This window comes from Hakea prostrata, chromosome 6 (assembly GCF_041222555.1).
Source record: "Hakea prostrata isolate BN-2017 chromosome 6, UWA_Hpros_2, whole genome shotgun sequence".
NCBI lineage: Eukaryota > Viridiplantae > Streptophyta > Magnoliopsida > Proteales > Proteaceae > Hakea > Hakea prostrata.
The window spans coordinates 32,899,250-32,905,421 of NC_142605.1; the positions used below are offsets into that span (position 1 = coordinate 32,899,250).

The 6,172-nt window shown below is 38.1% G+C and overlaps 1 pseudogene; it reads right to left on the reverse strand.

The window, feature by feature from the left end:
* Window positions 1-4,166: 4,166 nt before the first annotated feature.
* LOC149013407 (benzyl alcohol O-benzoyltransferase pseudogene) lies at window positions 4,167-5,786 on the reverse strand (annotated as a pseudogene).
* Between the last annotated feature and the right edge of the window lie 386 nt (window positions 5,787-6,172).

A 6,172-nucleotide genomic window follows, 5' to 3' on the forward strand; every position in this document is an offset into this window, starting at 1 on the left:
GGAACACTAGTTCTAACCATGGACACTGGGAAATGAAGTCTAGCCGTAACAGGCCTTAGAAGTCCAGTTACCACTTTCATATGGCCAACTTCCAGATCTGGAGTGGCAATCACTATTTCATTGATGTATTCAGAATTATTAGCTCCCTAATCAACTCTAGTCCTGTTGTTAGCTTTTCGTTAATGGATAAGGATGTCTTTTGAGACTGAAAAGTATCTACCGCTGATAAAAAGTTTCGATGCAAATGAATCCTCTACAACAGAAAATTCGAAAAAGAAAAGAAGGAAGAAAATGAGACTGCGCCCAGTGCACTAGGCCTGGCCCCTGTTTCTAGAAAGGCAGTTTCCAAGACTTGAACATGTAGCCATGCATTCAGAAAGTGAGCACTTCTGCACTTGACCAACACAACAACAACCATGGTTATGTTCATTAGATCTTCAGTATTGTTGCTAAAAACCATGGTGAATATGCTTTCTTTGAGTGGCGTTATCATCTACCATTTCTTCTGAGTATCTAATTCCTCTTTATTTGAATGTTGACGAAGTATTCATGTCATTTGCGTCCTTAATCTTATAATTTGTGAAAGCATGCTTTGGAGAAGAGAATGTGGGTATAACAGGTTCAATTAGAAGTATCTCAATTCCCCCATATACGATTTAGTGTTAGAACCAAAAGATCAGAGGCACAATATAGACAGACCAATAACAGAATCAAGGAGAAATGAATATATAAAGTATACCTTATGTCAGAATCACTTACCCGAATGTAGTAGAAGAAGCGAAAGGAAAAAACCAGCACGAACTCGAACAAGGTTAGTTGAAATGTACAAACAATACTTTTCCTTAAGGTATTTGAACGCCCCTTTCAGTGCAGACTGGGTTTGACCTTGACGTTCTCACCTCCAAGATACTATAACTCCTAGATCTGAAGACTTGCACTCCAACAGAGTCTAGTTGTTAAGGAGATATGAAGGTAGTACACAGCACATGAATGAAGAAAACAAAATGGAAATTTCTAACTCTAGAATACGAATTTCTGTTTTTTCCCAAAATCAGAGTAAGTCCTTTGTTCAGAGCTTCACCTCAATTTATAGGCTCGTATGGACACCTTCAGAGAGCTACATATGTACGTAAGGTCACCTTCAGAGAGTTGTGACTGTATGATCAATCACCTTTTGACTATACGAATTTTCTAGCACTGAATGCAGCGCTGAGGCACTACCCTAACATCATTGGGTGTCCAACTGACCACTGCTGTCTACCATAAACTTAGCCCTTCTGTACCTTCCACAAACCTCAGGCACCAAAAGGAGCATAAACCTTCCAAAATTTTACTCATTTTCTTACTCAATTCATTGAAGTAACTCCATCCTTCAGTCCAGTCCAATATAAACGTCCCTTAGATGGTTCTAAGTAGAACAGAGCTCCCAGATCACAGCGCTCGTGCAAAAGGGCAGTGGAGTAGAACATGCTGTTTGGATTCAGAAGGATCCATATCAGTTGTAGCACCGCTGTACTGGAAATCCAAAAAAAAACATCTTGATGCCCTGTGCAACATTAAACTAGTATCAACCTGCAAAAATAAGTGTTTAAGCATGCTAATTTTGATTGATAAGTAATTTGTAGGGGAGGGTTACTTTCTCATTTCATTTACGACGATGGAGTAGTACATGCAGAAGAAGATACAAAGTTATTGTTAATTTCTTCAAGGAGCACACAAGATGAAAGAATGAATGCTCTGTGAATGGCTGCACACGACAATATCTTAGGAGAGATGATCCAAGACGACATGCCGATGGATATATGTGATATGACTTTCATAGGATAAAAACTGATTCTGTTTTTGGACTTCTGTATTAGCAGATCTTTAACCCTTACTAGTAAAACATTTGTTTGAGGTGGAAAACTAGATCCAAGCATGGACACTGGGAAATGAAGTCCAGTTACTTCTTTGATATGGCCAACTTCCAGATCTGGAGTGGCAATCAGTATTTTATTGATGTATTCAGAATGGTTAGCTCCCCAATCAACTCTAGTTGTTTAATTTCTTAGCTTGTTATTAATGGATAAGGATGTCTTTTCACATTGACAGTATCTATTGCTGATAAAAAGTTTCGAATCAAATGATCCTCAACAACAGTAAATGAGAAAAAGCAAACTAGGAAGAAGAAGAAAAATAGACTGTGACGGGTGCACAAGGTCTTGCCCCTGTTTTAAGAAAGGCAGTTTCCAAGACTTGAACCTGTAACCATGCATTCTGCAAGTGAGCACTTGACCAACACAGCAACAACCATGGTTACGTTCGTTAGATCTTCGGGATTGTTACTTCTAACCACGGTGAAGATGGTTTCTTTGAGTGCTTTATCGTCTACTATTTCTTCTAAGTAGCTAGTTCCTCTTGTTTGAATGTTGAGGAATTATTCATGTCATTTGCGTCCTCAATCTTTTAATGTGTCAAAGCATGCTTTGGAGAAGAGAATGTGGGAATCACTGGTTCAATTAGAAGTTCCTCGATTCTTCCATATTTGATTTAGTTCAGTAATTCCAGCAGTCATGCACTCCTCAATACTCTGTTCTTGTCCTGACCAAATCTATCATCCCTAGCCTTCAAACTTCAACAAAATAAACTAAAGAGACCATCTTTTTGCAGTCGAACATATGCCAAGCAGCCAAGGTGAATTCTAGATCAAAAAGGAAAGCCTAGAACAATCAAATGACATTCTACTCCTGCTTGGGTTACCTACCAATTAAAACCAAATATAAAATTTCAGTTGCTTTGCGACTCCTGGGACCTAAAATTTTATCCTAATTGAACAACAAATGCCATGACCTGTGTTATCAGAACCAAATTTTAGTGTGATCGTTCAACGGTGGTGAAGATCTCCACATGCTTTGCCTTTTCATCAATGTTTCCTCAGGTTTCTTAATGAGGTGGTTTACCATCAGTTTCTCCAAGTTATACTCAGGGCACTGACACTTTTTTACCATATGGCCTACTGAAGGGACCTTTGAATTATTTTATCACATTCAAACGTTAGTTTACACATTAAAAAGATAAATTATTGATAACGACATTCTTATCCTTACAAATTATAAGTAAATTAAAGCATTCAGATCCCTAACAAAAAAACTCTTATAGTATAACTCTTTAGTTTTAATGATGTTTTTTATTCATGAAAAAAATCAATATTTTCCCCAAAAAAAAAATGCATGATTTTAACGATAAAAGATTAGATGCAAACGAGAGGAATTATGGTAATTAGCATCTATAAATTATAATATTTTATTTATAATATAAAATCAAATAAAAAATAATAGAAAAAATAAAGAAAGAGAGACATTATAAAATTAAAATGAAAAATAACAAAAAAAAATCGAAAAAGTATGAAAGAGAGAGTGAGAGGGAGAAGGGGGAGAGAGAAAGAAAGAGAGAGAATGCCTAATTGTAGATAAGATTTAGTAATGCACTCCAAACTTCTAGTTTTTCCAACTTTTCGCAAAGAGGAGAGAATACATAGGAGGAGAGAATAAGAAGAATTTTGGATTTGAGTAGTTAGTTTCTAATTAGGATTTAGCTATTTTTTTCCCTAAAAAATTGAGAGTTTTAATTTTAGTCTTGAACAATTATTAAATATGACATTTATACGCATTACTTTTGCCTTTAAAAACTTTTTAAATATTGGACAGGGTCAAATAATGATATTTTACATGTGGGAAGAGAAAATAAAAGAATTATATAAATTAAGCAAAAAATTTTAAAAAATGCCTCTTCTCAATATAGTTCCGCCTCTAAACCAATAATAAAGAGAGTGACTGAGCGAAGGAAAAGTAACAAATTCCTGAACTAAGTTTTAGATTTCTTAAGACAAAAACAGAGAAGAAACGGGGGTGTTAAGAAAATTAGAGATTTTTTTCTTTGGGATAAAAGAGAACTACATACTTGGATCAGTTTCTAGGGCACTCCTAGACTTAAAGTATACAGTTCCTTCACTAACTAATAGGCAAATATATGGAACCATATTTGTTTTGCTCAACTCCAAATTGGATCCATGCTACAAACCTGATGCATCTTCTAATGATTTTGGTTGTGTAATGCTCTATGAGGCTGTCCAGACTATAATTCATTAAAATAAAAACTATTCCCTAAAGAATAATTCATTAAAACAAAAACAGAATATACAAGATACTAGGGTGTTGACAACCACGAAACAGTTGATAAACGAAATTCCCAAGGATGGTATCCTCGATTTCCAAAAACACTAGTAAAACACATACATGTTACTCTACTCAATAAGCCCTCTCATCTTTAGAGTCACGCATAAAAGACCTCAACCATAATTACATAGTAGATGTGATAAATAAGGGATTTGTCATGTTTTCAATTTCTCTAACAAACCTCTCCATCGCTGGCACAGGCAAGTTCACCGGCACTAAAATCCCATCCACCCCTATTTGATTCCTAAATGATACATAAAAGCTCACCAACCCAGCATTTGCTGCTATACCACCCCTGGCTACCCCACCATATATCGCTTTCCCCCACCCCAAATCCAAATCTCTAAACCCTGCATGTCTGTTATCTGAAACAATATAAGTATTGTCTATTGCAAAGAGGGGCCGCCCCCTCATCACCAATAAATTTGCCACTGATCTCATGTACTCCTCGGTCACCTGGGCTTTTGCTTTTTTCACCAAATCTATTGTGTAGGCTAATGGGTTTTCACACAGTTTTCTTGCCTTTGACTCTGCGGTGGCCAAAGCAAACGTGTTCCCATAGTATCCAGGTGGCACTAATGGGGGTTGAAATTTGACACGTGTACTAACTATGCAAATAAGACGCATTTTCTCTTCCGGGTTGGGTTGGATCGCAACTGTTCGACATCGCCAAAGGCATGCCGTCAGCATCTCGAATGTGGAAGACGTGGGTTGTAAGTGTGAAGGAACGTGCTTACGCAAAGCCGCCATCTCAGATGGCCCAAAGAAGAAGGAGCGGTAGGCCATTTTTGCGTTGTCAATAGACATATTGAGTGTGCCATTGGCATCCGAAACTTCAGAGTACTCAGGGTGCAAGAAGGTCACACCTGATGGGTGAGGGTTCCTTGCGTTGAAGATTTCTCTCTTCCACACGGGTGGCACTGATGGAGCTTGTGCTCCGCGTGCCATCTCTCCGACGGTTGACAGGAACTGAGCCAAGCCATCAGCATCGCTCATGGTATGGTTTAACCGAATAGCGAAGACGAATCCACCACACATTAAACGAGTAACTTGAATCAATAACAGAGGGGAGTCAAGGACATCGCTTGATCCAGGGACCTCGTATAAGAGCTCCTCAAAACAAGGAAACGGTGGCAGCAACGCATCGCCGAACTGCTCAAGCGTCACATCAGCATCGGCCTCAATGAACAAGACACCTTCTCCGGTGCACTCCACAACCAGCTTCCGGCCATGTATTTCTCTAAGCCTACCGGCAAATGGATAGTAAAACACTAGAGCTTCTGCTAATGCCTTCCTTATGACTGTCACTGGGTCCTTTCTTCTCATTTTTGGCTCGTTTCGGTAGAAATATATCACTGGGATTTGGAAACGAAAGCCCTCTTGGTCATCAATGTCAGAGAGATATTTGAATTCATAGGGTGTAGGTTTAGCTGGTGTGATCAGCTCTGGTTCGTGTCTTCGAACCTGGAACACTAAAGGTGTAGAAGATAATGCCATGCCAAATGAAAGAAATGATAACCGGAGAGTGAAGACCTAAAACGAAAGGATGGAGAAAATTATTGAGTGAGATATGAGAATGGTAAAGACAGATTTATAGCCGATGATTGGAGCAGTTATGTATGGCTGTCATAGGGGGAAACGCAAAATTTGCATTTTAAAGAAGATTCGCATTCGGAACGTCATATTAGACACATTATGTGGTGCAAATGGAGAGGGTCCACTATGGTTTTGAAGGTGAGTCCCATGATCTACCTTATCTCATACATTTAAAACAACAACCACACAAAAAAAAATTATAAAATAAAAATAAATAAATAAATAAAGAATTGGGATAATTTGATAGATACAACAACAATAAGCATTGTCTCAACTAAATGAGGTCGGCTACATGGATTCTTGCCTTCCAATCAGTTTTGTGTGAGGTCATGCTAGATACAAGGCATAAGCTATGCATATTA